Below are 19949 nucleotides of genomic sequence, written 5' to 3'. Positions count from 1 at the left end.
AGGTAAAGCAAGCAGGGAACAGCCACCAAGAGGGACTTTATAGCTAACTGGCTGGCTGGGTGTCCATAAAAGGGAGCTACCCCACCCTTCATTTATCACATGCCCCCCAAATCACAGACGGTGCTGGCCAGCCTGGTTCAGGTCGGGTCCACACCAACTGGGATTTCTTCCTGGAGGTTTAGGAAACCAAGTTATAAGATACATGCATCTCTAATTTCACTAATAATTACATGAAGAACTAAACAGTACTTTTTACATTTCAAGGACTACAATGACTTAGAATGCAGGGATATTTTTACCCGGCTGATTCTGGGAAACCTTCCCGGGACAGTGCATCAGCCATCCTGTTAGAAGCTCCTGAAATGTGTTGTATTTCAAAATCAAAGGCTTGAAGAGCTAAACTCCATCGAAGAAGTTTTTTGTTAGTTTCTTTGACTGAGTGAAGCCACTGGCTGGGTGTCCATAAAAGGGAGCTACCTCCGCCCCTCCTTCATTTATCACACATGGTATCTAAAGCCAGTCTAAACACGACTACTTTTCCTAGGCAAGACAAAGCCATGGTAAGAATCAGTTCCTTCTCTGAAGTGCCTAATTTTAAAGCAAAACAGAATAAATGGGTTTAATAAGCAATAGGAGGAAGAAATGGGTGGAAAGATAAGGGGAACACCAAAAGATCATGTTGTTAGACAGGCTAGCTAGCACACAAGTCAGTCTTGTTCAGTTGGTGGAGCTATAACACTTTTAAACAGTCATTTACAGTTTTTTCATCTGTCAACTTTGCCTTCCCCATTTTAGTTCCCACCAAGTGCCTCGGCGGTAGGGGAGGGAATTGCTACACAAGATTTACCACTGGGAAAGAGAGCTGAGAATTAAGTTCACATTCCACTATTGGTTTAAACTAATTTCTCCTTCACAAATTCTAGTTTATACTTTTCCATGTTGGCAAAGAGTGAGAGAGTCAAGCTGACATGCTGCAATGTTGACAATGAGTAATTCCTAATTAAACACATCAAAGATGGATACACACAGGCAACAGGCATCTACTGTAGCATGTTTCAAAAACATCGAACAGCCACTAACCCATGTGAAACAAAAGGCATTTACCACTTACACAAACACACTGCACATACAGTATGCGTGATATTTCTCAAATTGGCCCTCTCAGCTCACATTGGGGCAAGAAGTCTCTTCAGTACTTCTCTGTCCATTGCAATGAGGATTTACCTGGACCCTTGTTATTCTTGAGCAGTGCTTATTGGAAAGAATGGGACACATTTCCCACATCTATCTCACCACTGACCTAAACAACAAGATCTAACTGGCTAGCACTGTGTCACGGGGCTCCGCCCCAGAGCAGCCCTCACACACATGCTGGTGCCCCCTTGGGGCTGGGTGCAGGGTTACTAAGCCTTTCCCTTGGTTGCCTCCTTCTGTTGGTCTCCTGTGGCCTAGCCCTCTGGTGAGGTCACTTAAAAATTCACTCCCCTTCCAGGTTACTGAAAATCCCCAAATGAACAACGTCTTAACAACAGTCCCAAGTTAACCCATAGAAAAGGATGTCCACCCTCCTGAGCTCCTCTTCAGTTCCCTGTTCCTCTTGTGGAATATTGGCTGCAGGTCTGCTTCACTGGAGCTTGGATAACTCAGGTAGTTATTACCTCCTTCCTTAAACCAGCTCACTCCCTGGAGTATGACATACTTTAGCCAGCTGCAGGGCTTTAACCAGCCTCTCCCTCAGCTGGTCCTTTTTCTCCCAGTTATCCCGGAGACTCAGAAGGTTTAGCAGCCTTCTCCTGCAGGTGTCTGTGCTGCTGTTGAAGAAGTAGGCAGCAGATATGCTAGTCTCTGTTTCCCAGCCTTGCCCTGCGCCTCCCAGGTTTAAGGAAGAAAAGAGCTGGCCATCAAGGAGTCAGACAGAGAGAAGTCAGAGAGGAGGCCTGGCAGTTCATAACCTCCAGAGGCAGGTAGTCTTGGCAGCATTCTACATGGCTGGAGACAGATGGGGATGGGCAGGCTCTGGCCACCAGAGAGAAGAGGACTGGGAGGAATTCTATTTCCAATCAATGTCAGGTTCTCAATGTGGAAACTGTGGAAGATATCTCTAAAGATCCAGCTGGTCCTAAGGAAGAGAGAGATGTATGGGACACACCTGTGAATGGCAGGTTGGCCCCACAAAGAGTTCTCCAACCACCCAAGGAAGACAGATAATCCTTGCTGGGGATTCAATACTCAGAAGATTAGAAAGAACATTTTGCAAGGGACAGGTGAACAACAGGACACAACAGTGCATTGCCTTCCCAGAGATGAGACATCACTCTAAGACTGGATAGGCTTCTTAAGTCTATGGGAAAGGATCCATTGGGGGTGATTCACATTGGCCCTAGTGACATTATGTTGCAAGATATCTCACAGATAATAGATGACTTCAGGGAACTCAGAAGCATGCTGAAAAAGAAGAATGTCCAAGCGATCGTCTCTGAGATCCTTCCTGTCCCGTGAGTGAAGGAAGACAGAAGGCAGAAGATCCTGGAAATGAGTCACTGGCTAGGTAAGTGGTGGAGGGTGGAAGGTTTTGGTTTTGTGGAACATTTCTTCACCTTCTATGGATATAGGGAGTGGTATAGCTTGGATGGCGTCCACTCCCATAGAGAGGGAACCAATCTATTCAGGGATAGGCTAGCTAGAGTATTCAGGAGGGCATTAAATTAATAACAAAAGGGAAGGGTAAAAAGGGGGAGGATATGAGAGCTTCTTTAGCACAAAACTGAGATATTGAAAACAAAATTAATCAAGGACCCACAGGACACGAAGAGAAGAAATTATTTCACTGCCCATACACCAATGCTAGGAGACGGGGATACAAACAAGAAGAATTGGAATTGCTCATTTATGAGCACAAATGTGATCTAGTTGGTATTAGTGAAACCTGGTGGGATGATTCACATGATTGGAATGTTAAAATCAATGGGTAGAACTTATTTAGGAGGGACTGAGTCAGCAAAAGTGGAAGATAAGTGGCACTCTACATCAAAAATGGCATTACCTGTGTCACCGATAACTTGGAAGAAAATTATCTTGAATGCTTATGGATCAATTTCTTAACAGCCCAAGTACAAAATGGGGTATTAGTTGGTATCTTCTACAACAGGATGACTGGCTCTTTGTGCACCTATTTATAATGTGTAGGAAAAAAAGCTGCATGATCAAGGGGGACTTCAATTTGAGTGGCAGATAGTGGAGGTCTTATGCTGCCAGAATTATATCATCTTTGGAATTTCTAACTATTATAGATGACTATTTTCCAACTCAGAAAGGGTTGTATCTAACATGGGGGAATTCTGTATTAGACCTCATCTTGATAGATAAAGCGGAACTGATCATAGAACTAAAGGTTAATGGCAGGTCAGGTACAAGTGATCATGACTTGATCAGATTTATAATGTGCAAACAGAATGAAATCCAGACCAGTACTTGGTGCTTTAAAAGGGCCAATTTAACAAAGCTGAAAACAATTGAGCTAAATCAGCTGGGAGGAAGAATTTAATAGAAAAATGTAATGACAATTGGGAATTGTTTAAGAACATTTTATTAGATGCCCCAAAAGCCACAACCCACAATCAAGAAAGAAGGCTGAATTGTTTAAAAACTGTTTAGTTTACAGGGGAAGGGAGCTATAAAGAAAATGTAGCAAATGGAAAAAAGGGAAAGTTGATAATGAATATAAATCAGAAGCTGGGAATTGTAAAAAATTGTTCAGGAAAGCAAAAGGACATGAAGGAGAAAACTATGGCCAGCAGAGCTAAGGACATCAAAGAGGAGGCTTTTAAAAAAAAGTATATTAGCCTCCAGTGCTCCACTGCACTGTCTAGAAGATCTTCCCGTCGAGGCTTTTTTCCCCCACAAGCATCCTAAATTTTCTTTTGCTCAGCCGTCTCCCATTATTCTTAGCCATTTCTCATTCCCACCTGATCATCTCCCAAAATTCCTCTTGTTTCTTGATGGTTATACTCTTTAAATACACGAACACTTCTATATTACCTGTGTAGAGCCTGATCCTACACTTCAGAGAAATTTTAGGGCTGACTGCTTGGACCTTGGCACGCTGAGTGAGATGCCCAAGGCTCCCCCATTAGTAAAGCATCTGGGGTAACCAGCACTCCATTAAGTGACCAGCTTTTCCAGCAGACAGGATGGTCTAAGTGCTGTGTAAGTTGTAATCATATTCCCCCCCGCCCCGGAAAAAGATGCCTATAGTCGTTTTCTGGCCAAGATGTACACATATCGTTTTTCTAATCTTCTTTCACAAATCTGTTTCCCCTAAATCATTTTTGGTACTTTCTTTCTAATTCCCTCCAAATTGTCTTTTTATCTCATTGAGATCTCACCAGGATATCTGTTTTTTCCCCAAAGAATTTGCCAACAGTGGGAGAAAACAGTTCTAAATATACTTTTCATGTAATGGTCCATTGCTTATTTGGGAAACTTATCTAGCAGCTGGATTCATTTTAATAGAAAATTCAGCTGTTGTCCAGTTATGTAAAACTGGACAGTGGCACATTGCTGGGAAAAGAATAAGCAACCAGTGAAACACAGAGCATGTATATTGCTTGGAAATAGCCAAAGAGGTCCTGGAAATGACATGATCAGTACAGTAGGTGCTTGCAAAACAGCGGAATGAGTTTCAGTTGCATAGTTCTGAGAGATGGACGGTGCATAGGAAATAAGTGATCTACTCAGCTGCTGTTGGTGTTTCATGTAAATTGTGCATGTAGCTTTGGAAATGTGCCCTAGATTATATTTGTAAATGTATTAGTATTTAACAAGCAATAAATAATTTTCCTTCCCTGGGACTGCATCTTGACACAGTGGGAAGGACTGCAAATTCCAGTGAGTCCAAGAGCTATGCTGGCAGGAGTTTAACAACTGGTAGGGCCACCGCAGCTGGACAGGTCTAAGGGTGGGGACCGACAAAAAGAGGTCCATTGCTGGGGTACACCAGACTTCTTAGCCCCAGTAGGCATATGGTCTAGAAGAAGGCATAATCCATATTCAAACGGGGGCTGTCTAGCCTGCAAGCCAGTCATGGCCCATGGACCAATTGCTTTCTGCTTCAGTTTTCAGTGGTGTTAGCAAGCAAGCTTCAGCACTGCTGCACAGCCCAGGCAGTGGGCTATGGTTACTTTGGCCGTTGATGGGTTCTGCATGTGATTGTCTCAGTTGTTTCACTTGTGCATCACAAAGTGCTGCATCGTTGTTTGTCAGCCCATGCATTGCAGTCTTTTGCATCCGTGGACAAAATGGCCAACAAAAAGGAGAGTGTGAGACTAGTTATGCACACTGGATCTTAAGTAGAAGCTCACTGGCCCCTACTTAAGCTTTTAGGAACAGGAGGCTGTGCCACAGGAACTTAAAGATGCCAACATTATTATCTTTTACAAAAGGAAAGGCAATTGTGCTTCTTGTGATAACCATTACAGCATCTCGCTCCTTGCTGCTGCAGAAAAGATACTTGCCTGAGTTAGGCTACACTGACTGATTGATCAACTTGCAGGAAAGATACTGCCTGAAAGCCAAAATGGCTTCTGTCCTGAGTGTGGTACTTCAGACAGGATTCCTAAAGCCTAAGCAAGGGGGCCACAGTCCCTGCACACAACACAGATCTTCTGTCTTTCCTCCCATGGAGTGGGAGGGCTGCTCCAACCAAAGTCCAAAGTCTGCAACAGTGGCTAAGGAGTGGCTTTGCTGAGCTACCACCAGATGATCTGGCACATGATTCCTGAGGGGCAGCCTTTGCCAACCCCACATACTCAGGCATCTCTTGAGGAACAGAATTTTTCCTTAGTCAATAGCAACACAATTACAAATATAAACACACATTTCCAAGGCTACATGTATAATTTCTATTGAACAACAATAGCAGCAGAGTACATCACTTATTCCCCATGCATGGTTTCTAGAAAATGAGGAATGGCTATGAATAATGGCAGGCAATTAAGCAAAGGAAAATTTAGGATGCTCATGAGGAAAAAAACAGGACAGTAAGGTCTTCTAGACAGTACAATGTGTATCAAGGGAGCAGTGAAGACTCATTAGCTGGGGACATTAGAAGGTAGTTTAGAGAAAGCACTACATAAATTTGTGCAGGGAAAAAATCTTGCATTGATATGGGTGGAACCAGATAACCTAATAAGTCATTTTCAGCTCTGATTTCTACAGTTTTGTGATTCAATTAGCTAAGTACGGAGATAACGATATTAAGCATGTGGAAAGATAATAATGCAAGAGTATGGAATAGACAGCAGAGAATGTGGTTTGTATTAGGAAGCATGAAGACGCCATTCTGTGGATGAGATGTTAAGACAGAGTCCCTTTTTTCCTGTCTTTGGTGGTTGTGAGTGGAAATTAAAGATCCCATTTCCCTATTCAAAAAAGAAGGGGAAATGACCCAGGTGTTTCAACCAGCATCCATTCCCTTCTGTGTTTACACTCCAAACACCCACTGAGGTCAGTAGAGTTGTCAGGCTACAAGTAACTCATCAGTAATTGTATGCATGCTGGGTGTGGATAGGTGATGTGGTGGGAAGGAAAAATGGCTTTCCTCCCCTTACAAGCATCAAGGGAATCTAGCCGTGCTACTTAAATATGCTAACAGGGGTCATCGGCTGGGCTTAAAACCCACATTTGATCCCTATGTATTAGAATAAATATGTACAAATATTTTCTGTCTCATGCATCATAGACAGAAGCCAGTTAGTGCCCTGTAAGAAAAATGGCTTCTAAAAGCAACGTCATAGCACGTGGTTTTGAAACACAACAGTTACAAAAAGCTGTGAACTTCCTTATGGAGCAGGTGGGGGAAGTCGAGCACTCACTTTTCACTGAAAAAGTGTGTGGAAAATAGATTCTGGTGGTTATCTCAACCCCCTTTCAGCTGAAGACTTCTAGCAGAGAAGTTGCAAAGTCACCAGAAGGATTCAGAAGCCTTCAAGTATAAGGAAATATTTGGTTTCCTACCCAGCTACTCTGCTTGTGTGACTGGCATAGCTTGAAATTCTGCTGGAACTGTTGCTTCAGCCCCAGAAATAGAGCTTGGTTAACTGTGGAGAACTCCAAAACTATACAAGTTTTTCTTTAAAGCTTCTGAGCCACGTTCTACTCCCATTTCTGTCTATTACCACTGCATGTGTGTGCACAAATCATTGTTGTGTGCTTTTATCTGGGGACAGAACATTGACCTTTTGAGCACCATGTGTCACATTTCTGAGGCTAACTACACTGCTGTCCCTTCTCAGGGCCTCTCTGAGTGTCTCCCCTACAGGGGTGTAGGGGCAAGGTTGTGGAAGATTGGTGAGGAGTTAAGTGGTGGACTGAATACGTGACTGAATGTAAGAGAAGGATGCAGGCAGTTTCAATAAACTTTGTCTAACAGACCCTGCCAAAAGATATTGTAGCATAGCTCAACATATTTTTTCCTGTAAACAAGCTAGTTTATGTAATCAGCATAAGTCATACATATAAGAATGTAACCAACTGTTAACCCCATAAAAAGAAAAGGAGTACTTGTGGCACCTTAGAGACTAACTAATTTATTTGAGCATAAGCTTTCGTGAGCTACAGCTCACTTCATCGGATGCATACTGTGGAAACCTGTTAACCCCATGTAACCCTGAGATAAGCGCAGAGGATATAGCGCCGCAGAGGACTCCCCCCAGTGGAGTCCTGCCTGGTCAGCTGTCCCGAACAGCCAGAGTCCCCTGCAGCCCCTCCGTGTGTCCTAGAGGCTCCCCGCGCAGATTGGAGCGCAAGTTCTTCCTTCCTTCCTTCCTTCCTTCCTTCAATAAAGCGTAGTTTACTATTTTTAGGCCTGAGTGTCCTCCTTTCACTGGTATCTTCCCCCCAGCCCTTGCGGGCACAAGGGGTCAGGACTTTAGCTCTTCTGGGTGGAATTCTGCAAGTCACCCACTCTCAGATCAGGACCTGGTTATAGCCCCCTGGATACCAACCGTGACTAATTCAGCAGATCCAACAGGGGCTGGACTCTGCTAGGTAAGACCCATGTACAATCATAGGAATGCCCCAAAAGCATATTTAACCCACAAATATTGTCATATACAAACAGTATGTTTTCAACAAGCATAATTCAAAATCTGGATAAATAATAGATCAATATATTGCCATATTGCACAAAATGGCTGACGTGATTAATATCTTAAAACATGAAATAACAAGGCAATAAAGCAAATGGAAAAAGAAGGCATCATTGCTTAACTAAAGAACCCACTAGTTGGATAAGCAGCACGGTAGCTGAGAAGGCAAGCTGCATATTGGACTCAAGCAATTTAAACTAAGCACTAAAAAGAATTCATTGGCAAAGCCTACAATTGACGAAATACTACTTGACTTGGTAAAAACAAAAACATTCTTTGTATCTGATGCCAGAGATGGATATTGGCAAGTGCTATTCGATAAAGATAACAGCAACCACTCCACATCTTGCAGTTAGATACAGATGGTTAAAAGAAAAGGAGTACTTGTGGCACCTTAGAGACTAACCAATTTATTGGAAAACACAGTGGGGAGATTTTTTTCCACTACATGCATCCGATGAAGTGAGCTGTAGCTCACGAAAGCTTATGCTCAAATAAATTGGTTAGTCTCTAAGGTGCCACAAGTACTCCCTTTCTTTTTGCGGATTCAGACTAACACGGCTGCTACTCTGAAACCTGTCATACAGATGGTTGAGAATGCTGTTTGGAATCAAACCTGCAGGGGAAGAATGTCCGTGCCATCAATAAGATGTACTAACAGGATTGCAGGGATCAGTGTCATAGCTGATGTTCAGATGCGGAGACAGCATGATGAAAGCTGTAGTGAATCACAGCCACAACCTCATTTGTCTGAGAGAAAGAGCCAGATAAATATAACTAAAATTGAATAAAAACAAGATGAAATTGTGATGGACTGCAGTAACATACTGTGGTATATTGAGAACTGCGTTGGAATAGTGAACTATCATTTTAAGAGTAAGGGGGGTGGTGGTTTCTGGTCCTGTTTGTAATCTAGGGGACTTTGTAGCAAAGCATGTAATTAGAGTCAGTCTGGTAAGAGCCATCTTAAATCAATCTGGGTGTGTTTTGCCTCACTACCTTAGGGAGCGGCCTGTTTTCTCTCTCTCAGTTTCTGAGTTATTGTTCTGAATTCTAAGAAACAGATTAGTGTTATGCTGCAACCTTCTATCAAGAGTATTTCTGTTTTTATCTAACTTATCTGTGTCAATGCTGTGCACGTAACACCTACGTGGGACACTTGCTGACCTCTCATGAGCTATGACCTGATCCCAGATGGTAAAAGCAACACAGCAGATGCTCACATCTAAAGATATTAAATCAGTTTAGAGACCAGTAGGATTTCTAAACTATCTGAAAACATTTCTTCCAAGCCTTTCAGATGTATGCAACCCCCTGAGGTGACTACTCGACAAAGATGGCAGTAGGAACATGGTTACCTCACCACGATGCAGCCATCACAAATATAAAGAAGCTGGTGACCATCTATCCCATTCTGCAATACTATGATGTGCCTGAAGAGACAATCATGCTATGTGATGCCAGTGAGATGGAGCTTGGGGCACTACTAGTACAAAGGGACAGCTGGTAGCTTTCATGGCAAGGTCACGATCTCCAACGGAACAAAGATATGACCCAGTTGAAAGGAATGTCTTACAATAGTGTTTGCATGTGAAAAGTTACACCTGTATTCTCACACATGGGAAACTATTTGCATAGAAAGTAACCACTAGAGCATTTTTTAAAAGCCACTGCTAGCAGCTCCAAAACACTTCCAGCGCTTGCTAATGACACTGCAGTGGTACAATTTATCAGTATGGCAGAAGAAAGGGACTGATCTGTACATAGCTGACTTCTTATCAACAGCAGCCTTGCATCATGAATACAGAAACTGAACAAGAGTATGAGATCGTTAACCTCATAGAAAGAATCAGCTAAGCCATTTATGTACAAGTTTCAAGGCAGGGGCTGGAGAGAATCCAAGAATAAACCACCCAAGCCAAATATTTACAAGTGCTCACATCCCTCATTCTGTCAAGGATGGCCAGACACCCTGGAACTGTGGTTCTCAATCTTTCTAGACTATTGTACCCTTTTCAGGAGTTTGATTTGTCTTGCGTATTCCCAAGTTTCACCTCACTTAAAAACTACTTACTTACAAAATCAGACACAAAAATACAAAAGTGTCACAGTTCACTATTACTGAAAAATTGCTTACTTTCTCATTTTCATAATTATAAAATAAACCAATTGGAATATAAATATTGTACTTATATTTCAGCATAGAGTATATAGAGCAGTGTGATGGGGTGACCCGAGCGAGGACACTGACCAGGAGTGGCTGGTGGTAAATGGGGATTTCCTACGGGAACAAAGGGAGGACCCAACCCTTAGTCGGGCCCAGGAGCAAATTCAGAACGTGGAAACCCAAGCTGACATGGGTCCAAGACGCCTCCTAGGACCTCGTTTTGAGGTCCACAGGGATTGCCTTCCTGCCCCGAGTGTCAGCGCACCAGCCCAAAGGGGGTACGGAAGGCGCCGTATTCCACTCCTGGTTGTTGGGGTCCCCTTTGAGAGGATCAGCCTAGACTCGGTGGGGTCCTTGGGGAAAAGCAAGTGAGGGTTTCAGTATATCCTTGTGGTAGTCGACTATGTGACCCGCTACTTGGAGGCTGTCCTGCTAAGGACCACCCCTGCCCCTGCGATTGCTGCAGAATTCCTTAAGATTTTTGCCAGGGTAGGAATACCCTGAGAAATCTTGACAGACCGTGGAATGAATGTCTTGTCCAAGCTGATGGCCAAATTGTGTCATCTATTAAACACCCGGGCCCTCCGGACATCAGTCTACCACCCACAGACTGATGGGCTAGTTGAAAGGTTCAATGGAACACTGAAGGCGATGGTTTGGAAATTTGTGGATGACGACTCATGACAATGGGACAAGCTGTTGCCCGCACTGCTGTTTGTGGTGCGAGAGGTGCCCCAAGCTTCCACGGGATTCTCCATATTTGAGCTTCTTTCTGGGAGACAGCCAATGGGAATCTTGGACCTACTCAGAGAAACCTGGGAAGAACAGGAATCAAGGGTTCTGGGGTCAGTCCCCTACATCCTGCAACTGCAGGAACATCTCCAGAAGCTGGGGGACTTCACATGGGAGAATTTTCTGCAGGCGCAGCATGCCCAGAAGCTCCGGTATAATCGAGGGGCCAAGTTACAGACTTTCGAGCACAGGGATAGAGCCTTATTGCTGTTGCCATCCTCAGAATCAAAGTTGCTTGCCAAATGGCAGGGACCATTTGAGATTGTTTGGCACGTTGGACCAGTGGACTATGAGGTTCGTCTCCTTGGGCGACAAAAAGACCTACGAATATACCATGTAAACCTTTTGAAAGCCTGGAAGCCACAGGAGGGTCTGCTAATTGCTCCCTACCCCACAGAACCCAAATTGGGGCCAATGACCAGCGGATCTCATTGGGGCCAATGACCAGCGGATACCAGCAATTCTGGGCCCCAGGGCAGAATAGTCAATGGGCCCCCTAGAAAGAGATGTGCTTGCCTGGCTGCCTTCGCTGCTGCTGGTACCACCTGCGCATGCCTAGGAGCCAGGGCCAGATTTACCTTTTGTAGGCCTGGTGCCAAACATATTTGGTGCAATGGAGCATGGTGTGGGGAGGTCAGTACCCGGAGAGAGGGGCTGGCCAGGGGCAATGGGGCATGGCATGGAGGGGGCGGCCCTGCTCTGCCCAGCCCAGTGCAAGGGCACTGTTTACAAATTGACAGCCACCAGATGCAAACTGGCCAGCCCAGCCCTGAGCTGCCAGTATGCCCCTTCCGCTCTGGGGTGGGCCCATGTCACACCACACAGCCCACCCCACCCAACAGCCCCCAACTCCCTATGCCCAGCCTCCCCCGGACCCACTATCCTGAGCACCCCGTGCCCACAGCCCCACCACAACTGCCCAGCACCCTGCATACCACCATCCCTGTCCAGTACCCCCACAGTCCCACCACAACTGTCCAGCACCCCCCACTGCCCAGCACCCCAACACAAACCTCCCCCACTGCCCAGCATCCCACACTCCCTCACAGCCCAGCACCCTCCCACAGACCCACTCCCCCATGCCCTACCCCCTGGCTGTGGCCCTGCTGAGCCAGCGCAGAGCAGGGATCCCCCCTCCCAGCACAGTCCTAGGAGGTAGAACAGCTGAAGCTTGGGAGCACAGAACGGTCCCATCCCCTAAGGCCCTACCCAGCCCTACTTCATCTCACTGAAGGCCATAATAGCAGCCCCATACAATGCTTCGGGTCAAGACTCATGCATACGTTAGTGCCAATAGCCCCAGAATTGCCATAACTGGCAGTGGTGAAAGGTAACAGACAAAAAAGGAAGACGAACATTCACAGGCTAAAGGCTATTGTGATACATGAAGGGGGCGGTGGAGTACCTTTCTTTGATGGACATCCAGCCAGTTAGCTGTAAAATCCCTCTTGGTCTGTTCTCTGCTTGCTTTACCTGTAAACAATCCCACAGGTAAAAGAAAAGGAGTGGGCACCTGACCAAAAGAGCCAATGGGAAGGTAGAACTTTTTAAAATTGGGTAAGAAACTTTCCCTGTGTCTGTTGTTCTCTGGACTGCAGGGACACGGAGCAGTAATGCTGTAAGTGGCTTTAAGCCAGGTATGATTATAGATTATCAATGCATACCTCAAACCTACTTATCCAAAGCCTCAGAGAAGTAAGTAAAATTAGGGAATGTCTAAAAAGACGCGATTAGTGTTTTTTCTTTTATTTCTTATTGGCTTGTGGACTCCTCTGTGCCCACCCCAGATGCTTTTGTTTGCTTGTAACCTTTAAGCTGAACCCCCAAGAAAGCTATTTTGGGTGCTTGGTTTTTGAAATTGCTCTTTTAAAATGTAGCAAAAGCCTAAGTTCCAGATGTATTTTCTTTCTTTTTGTTTTTAATAAAATTCACCTTTTTTAAGAACAGGATTGAATTTTTGGTGTCCTAAGAGGTGGGCATATGCTGTTTGATTAGCTGGTGGCAACAGCTAATTTCCAGTTTTCTTTCTCAGCTCTTCCCTGGGAGGTGGGGGTGGGGGGAGTGAAAGGGCTAGAGGGTACCCCACTGGGAGGAATTCCCAAGTGCTCCTTCCTGGGTCCAAGGGGTTTTCTTTGCATTTGGGTGGTGGTAGTGTTTACCAAGCCAAGGTCAGAGAAAAGCTGTAACCTTGGGAGTTTAATATGAGCCTGGAGTGGCAAGTATTAATTTTTAATCCTTGCGGGTCCCTACTTTCTGCACTCTGAGTGACAGAGGGGGGATTCAGCCTTGACAGCTACTATGACTAACAAGCTAAAGACCTCCCAGAATACAACCTGGTGACACTGTCAGGATCAAATTATTTCCTCAGGACAATTCATGTACTTTGGAAGCAAGCTACATGTGTTGAACAGATAATGTAATGGTGGATGAGCACATATCTAATCTAAACTGCAAATACATTCACTCATTATGAACACAAGGCAAACATGGACATGGAGGATGTGAAACACATACTCTGTTGAGTCTTGATCAACATGTCATAGAATGAACACAAGCCAATAGACTGATAGATATTGGAACCCTCTCAATACAACAAACACACAGAAAAACCAAGTGCATGGTAGTCTCCTGTCATCACAAGAAACACTTGCACTTGCTTCAACATCATATCATGTGTAAAGTATAAATAAAACTGTACAATAGGGGAGGGATGATAGAATAACCTTCCCAACCTAGAGGAAAATATCTTAATTCCCAAGCAGGTTAAAAAAATAAAAAGTTGATGTTGTTATATATATTTAGGCTTCAATGGAGTACAATAGAATATGGTTTATGGCATTCATATTTAATTTTGCTATCTCAAATGAATGTGACAAAAGGGATGTGATGATAGATAGCTCCCCAAAAGGGGGGGTATAGTATGATGGTGTGATTGTGAATACAGTGATGTCTAGAAATGTTGAGAATACTACTTTCAGGAAATGCTTGAGGAGACAGTTGTAAGGGACTGAGGCGTATGCAGCCTGGCCTAGTGGTCAAGGCTGGGCTGAAGTCCACATGTCAGGGTTGGTAATCCATGAGCAGGGGTTGCAGGATTTGCTAGAGCAAGTTTCAATATGCAAGAGTCGGGGTCAAAATCAGGCTGTGGTCGGAGACATATGAGATGAGAGGTAGCATGAAGCTGGAATTGGGAGGCAGGAATCAGGGTCAGAGTCAGGTTGGCACTGGAGACCAGAGAACAGAGGTAGCACCAGGCTACGTCAGGATCAGAGTCGGGTTGGGATCGGAGGCCAGAGATCAGGAGACAAGGAGAAGTCTAGAATAACAACAGGCCCAAAGTCTGTGTTGTTGCCCAGAAAATATCCTGGGGCATCCTCTGGGGTTAAATAGGGTAGCTGGCCAAGCAGAGGGCCACAGGGAACTGTCACTCTGGCTCCCTTGGGTGGTACTTCCTGTGGCACCTAGTCTCCACAGTGCTCCCTGGCAGAAGCTCTGCAATGTACTCAATGCTTTTTTTGCCTCTGTTTTCACTAACAAGGTCAGCTCCCAGACTGCTGCGCTGGGCATCACAAAATGGGGAAGAGATGGCCAGCCCTCTGTAGAGATAGAGGTGGTTAGGGACTATTTAGAAAAGCTGGACGTGCACAAGTCCATGGGGCCGGACGAATTGCATCCGAGAGTGCTGAAGGAATTGGCGGCTGTGATTGCAGAGCCCTTGGCCATTATCTTTGAAAACTCGTGGCGAACGGGGGAAGTCCCGGATGACTGGAAAAAGGCTAATGTAGTGCCCATCTTTAAAAAAGGGAAGAAGGAGGATCCTGGGAACTACAGGCCAGTCAGCCTCACCTCAGTCCCTGGAAAAATCATGGAGCAGGTCCTCAAAGAATCAATCCTGAAGCACTTAGAGGAGAGGAAAGTGATCAGGAACAGTCAGCATGGATTCACCAAGGGAAGGTCATGCCTGACTAATCTAATCGCCTTTTATGATGAGATTACTGGTTCTGTGGATGAAGGGAAAGCAGTGGATGTATTGTTTCTTGACTTTAGCAAAGCTTTTGACACGGTCTCCCACAGCATTCTTGTCAGCAAGTTAAGGAAGTATGGGCTGGATGAATGCACTATAAGGTGGGTAGAAAGCTGGCTAGATTGTCGGGCTCAACGGGTAGTGATCAATGGCTCCATGTCTAGTTGGCAGCCGGTGTCAAGTGGAGTGCCCCAGGGGTCGGTCCTGGGGCCGGTTTTGTTCAATATCTTCATAAATGATCTGGAGGATGGTGTGGATTGCACTCTCAGCAAATTTGCGGATGATACTAAACTGGGAGGAGTGGTAGATACGCTGGAGGGGAGGGATAGGATACAGAAGGACCTAGACAAATTGGAGGATTGGGCCAAAAGAAATCTGATGAGGTTCAATAAGGATAAGTGCAGGGTCCTGCACTTAGGACGGAAGAACCCAATGCACCGCTACAGACTAGGGACCGAATGGCTAGGCAGCAGTTCTGCGGAAAAGGACCTAGGGGTGACAGTGGACGAGAAGATGGATATGAGTCAGCAGTGTGCCCTTGTTGCCAAGAAGGCCAATGGCATTTTGGGATGTATAAGTAGGGGCATAGCGAGCAGATCGAGGGACGTGATCGTTCCCCTCTATTCGACACTGGTGAGGCCTCATCTGGAGTACTGTGTCCAGTTTTGGGCCCCACACTACAAGAAGGATGTGGATAAATTGGAAAGAGTCCAGCGAAGGGCAACAAAAATGATTAGGGGTCTAGAGCACATGACTTATGAGGAGAGGCTGAGGGAGCTGGGATTGTTTAGTCTGCAGAAGAGAAGAATGAGGGGGGATTTGATAGCTGCTTTCAACTACCTGAAAGGGGATTCCAAAGAGGATGGCTCTAGACTGTTCTCAATGGTAGCAGATGACAGAACGAGGAGTAATGGTCTCAAGTTGCAATGGGGGAGGTTTAGATTGGATATTAGGAAAAACTTTTTCACTAAGAGGGTGGTGAAACACTGGAATGCGTTACCTAGGGAGGTGGTAGAATCTCCTTCCTTAGAGGTTTTTAAGGTCAGGCTTGACAAAGCCCTGGCTGGGATGATTTAACTGGGACTTGGTCCTGCTTTGAGCAGGGGGTTGGACTAGATGACCTTCTGGGGTCCCTTCCAACCCTGATATTCTATGATTCTATGATTCTATGATTCAATGCCTCCCGCTGGCACCACAGGAACGTCAGCCATCCCAGGCTCTGCAGACCTGCGTTTTATTCCTGGCATCCTTACACTAGTATAGTATATGTGGAGAATAAAACCTGAATGTTACATCTTGGTCCTCTTTCTTTTTATGCCTGAATTCTGAACAGAGACCATCCCCTTGTTGTCTCTCCAGGATTTCTTCAGGATTTGCTCATTTATGATTAAACCCTCCTCAACCAATAACTAACTCCACTATGCTGAAACACAGAAACAGATTTTTACTTCTCTTCCAAAATGAATCTCTTACTTCAGTGAGGCAATAAAGGACCATCTAATTGTATAGGTCACTTGCAATAATTTATTAAACCTGGACCAAGTGTCCACTACCAATATCTTTCACACTAGATCTGCTTTCACTCAGCCTAATTCCTTGCTAAAAATAGATTTCAAAAACTTTCTCTAGTAAAAATGGAAAGCCACAAAGGTATGAAAACAAACAAGCTGATTTTTTATTTAATTTGTTCATTGATATGAACTGCTTGGGAAGACGTAATCATAATAGGCTGTTATGATGGCCTAATATAAACATATTTCCAGATGCATAGTTTAGCTGAAAATGGCCATGTACATTTTATCTAGTGGATGACTAATGTGTAGAAATTCTTCACAGCACAGTTATGGAAGATAATCAACTTCCTTGCCCAGAAAAACACTTTCCCTACTTGCTTTCAGAGCAAAATGTCCTTGTCGGAATTAGGGTCTGCAAGTTCCCAAGCTGCTTACATTTTCCTCGTGTATTGAATTCTCTTGCAGAGACGACTCGTCAGTAGATGCCTCTCTCTACCCTGGTTCTTCTTATACAGCTCCCATTACTGTTGTGATGTTGCACTCTGTATGATTTTATGAAACTATGCTAATGAGTGTGAATATAATGTAACTGGAGTATACTTCGTGCAAAAGGTAAGGTTACAAAGCTTATAATCTACTGAGTGTGGTCATCCTATTTGTATGTATGTATCATTCTTGTATCTGAAACTAGAAATATGAACTATAACTCTGAGGGCCTATTGTAATTATGCAAAGTGTAGGCCATTAATGGTGGTTTGGAATCTTGGTGGCTCCCATTAACCAGGACAATTGACTGTAGATGGCTCTGTTTACTTGTAAGTCTTCCTATATACCAGTGTGTTGGCAAGTGGGTAATGAAGTCTTACAATGACGTGATCATGTCAGCTGAACTGAAATCCATCTTTAACCTGTGCTTTTCCATTTAGAAGGAGGGGTGGGAACCAAGAGAGGGACAAAGGATTCCCGCCTTGTGCAAAAGATATATAAGGGGGTGAAACAGAACAAAGGAGGCTGCAGTCATGAGAAATTCCCTAGCTACACCTGAACTAGAACAAGGGCTGTACCAGGGGAAACGATTGTGCCCAGACTAGGAAGGCGTCCAGTCTGTGAAAGAAGCTTATTGAAACGTCTCTGAGGGTGAGATTTTATGTGTATTCAGTTTTCTTACTGTATTAGCCTTAGACTTGGGTGTTTTATTTTATTTTATTTTGCTTGGTAATTCACTTTGTTCTGTTTGTTATTACTTGGAACCACTTAAATCCTACTTTTTGTATTTAATAAAATCACTTTTTACTTATTAATTAACCCAGAGTATGTATTAATACCTGGGGGAGGGAGAGGGGTGGAGAGGGGGAAACAGCTGTGCATATCTCTCTATCAGTGTTATAGAGGGAGAACAATTTTTGAGTTTATCCTTTATCCTAAGCTTTATACAGGGTAAAACAGATTTATTTGGGGTTTGGACCCCATTTGGAATTGGGTATCTGAGTGCTGGAGACAGGAACACTTCTTAAGCTGTTTTCATTTAAGCCTGCAGCTTTTGGGGGACGTGGTTCAGATCTGGGTCTGTGTTTGTAGCAGGCTTGTGTGTCTGGCACAACCAGGCAGGGCACTGGACTTCAGTGCCCTGCCTGGTAGGGACAACAGGCTCAGTGGTAGTCTCAGCACATCAGGTGGTAGTCCCAAAGGGGGTTTCTGTGATCCAACCCGTCACAACTATGTAGTCAGGCACCTCCAAGAACTATGAAATGTACATAAACACTTGAGGGTGGGGATTTTCAAAGGAACCTAAGGGAATTAGGCATTCAAATGAGATTGAAATTCAGTGGGATTTTGAGGGAGGATTTCAGAGGCACAAATGGCAGTGAGATGCTTAGGACCAGGTTTTCAAAGATATGTAGGCATCTAAAGATGCAAATAGCCACCTAGTGGGATTTTCAAAAGTGCCTAATCAGGTTTCAAAGGGAGCTAGACCCACAAAGGGGACTTAGGCTCAGCATTGCAACACTTAACTTGGGGCACTCTGCCTCCTAGTGGAAGGCAAAATCCTTAGGTAGGTACCTAGGTTCCCTGTACAATGTATGAGAGAATCAAGGGCCTAAGAATGGGGTTCAACTGAGCCTCCTAAACTAGTCAATAAGAAATGCTGAGGAGAGGGGTGTGCCCCAAGCCCCACCCCTCAAGCAGACTTAGGCACTTGGAGGGAGGTGTCTCCCTCTGCTCAGGATTCACAGCTGTGAACTGATTCCTGCAGTTAGATGCCCAAGGCAGGTCAGTTCTTTCTCACAAAAAATAAGCAAGAGGTGGTGACCTCTTTATACCAAATAGCCCAGTGTTACAGGTGCTCCACTGATTATAGGACACAAACGTCTAGGTTACTTATAATTCGTTCTACAGTTTGTCACTTTGGGGAAAAAATATTGTTTCTGTCAAATAGAGCCATTGCAAGACACAGGCTAAAAGTCAAGTAATTCCAGGTTAGATGCTGACAGGTGAACCCCCCATTTACAGTTTACATGCAAGGATCTGTGAGGAAATAATCCAATGAAACTAGGACCACTTTCTTTAATCACCTGCTTCAATATAATGATTATACAAAGTGTATATGCAAGGAAGGTTAAAACCTACAATATATTATATACTCTTAAAAATATATACAGTGTACAGATTCGGTCAAATCTGACTGTACCTTCACCTCTCCCACAACCATAGAGAAAGAAAGGTAATTTAACTGACACCTGTAGAGAGGAGCTTAAATTCATAAGTTTGCTAGACACTAAGAACCGTGGCCTTAATGAAGACACTGGATGTATGGCTTATTACAACACCCGGTAACCCACTAATCCCTCTTTTTTGTCCCATGACTGCAGGGGCATTAATGGGCCACTTTACCTTGAACAGTTGATTAGAATATGTGTTAATTACTTAAGCTAAACAATCTGTTCCACATTGTAGCTAGCTGTGACACTTTGAGTATCTTTCCCAGACTTGAAGAAGAGCTCTGTGTAGCTTGAAAGCTTCTCTCTTTCACCAACAGAAGTTGGTCCTATAAAGGATATTACTGTACCCACCTAGTTTTTCTAAGGGCATGTCTACACTGGCAAAGTTACAGCACCAGCAGTTACAGTGCTGCTCAGAGAGCGCTGAAGGGAAATCGCTGTTGTGTGTTCACACTGTCAGCTGCCTGTACAATAGCGTGTTCACACTTGAGGCACGTGCAGTGGTATTCGGAGTGGTGCACTCTGGGCAGCTATCCCACAGAGCACCTCTTTCTCTTCTGCCACTAAGACTTGTGGGAAGGCAGA

General features: G+C 44.4%; 2 long non-coding RNA genes across 2 annotated transcripts in view; one reads left to right on the top strand and one right to left on the bottom strand.

Moving 5' to 3' along the window:
- The window catches only part of LOC119567093, a 244613-nt gene that overhangs the window by 63287 nt on the left and 161377 nt on the right, over positions 1 to 19949 (bottom strand). The gene's annotated exons all lie outside the window — the stretch shown is intronic.
- On the top strand, positions 357 to 19750 carry LOC122461859. Its single transcript, XR_006284077.1, has 3 exons — positions 357 to 366; positions 16394 to 16398; positions 19546 to 19750. It is a non-coding gene; the product is annotated as an uncharacterized LOC122461859 (long non-coding RNA).

The sequence above is a fragment of the Chelonia mydas genome, chromosome 9 (genome assembly GCF_015237465.2).
Source record: "Chelonia mydas isolate rCheMyd1 chromosome 9, rCheMyd1.pri.v2, whole genome shotgun sequence".
NCBI classification, from domain to species: Eukaryota; Metazoa; Chordata; order Testudines; family Cheloniidae; genus Chelonia; species Chelonia mydas.
Note: the sequence above shows the minus strand (reverse complement) of the source record. Positions and strands in the feature narration are given on the sequence as shown.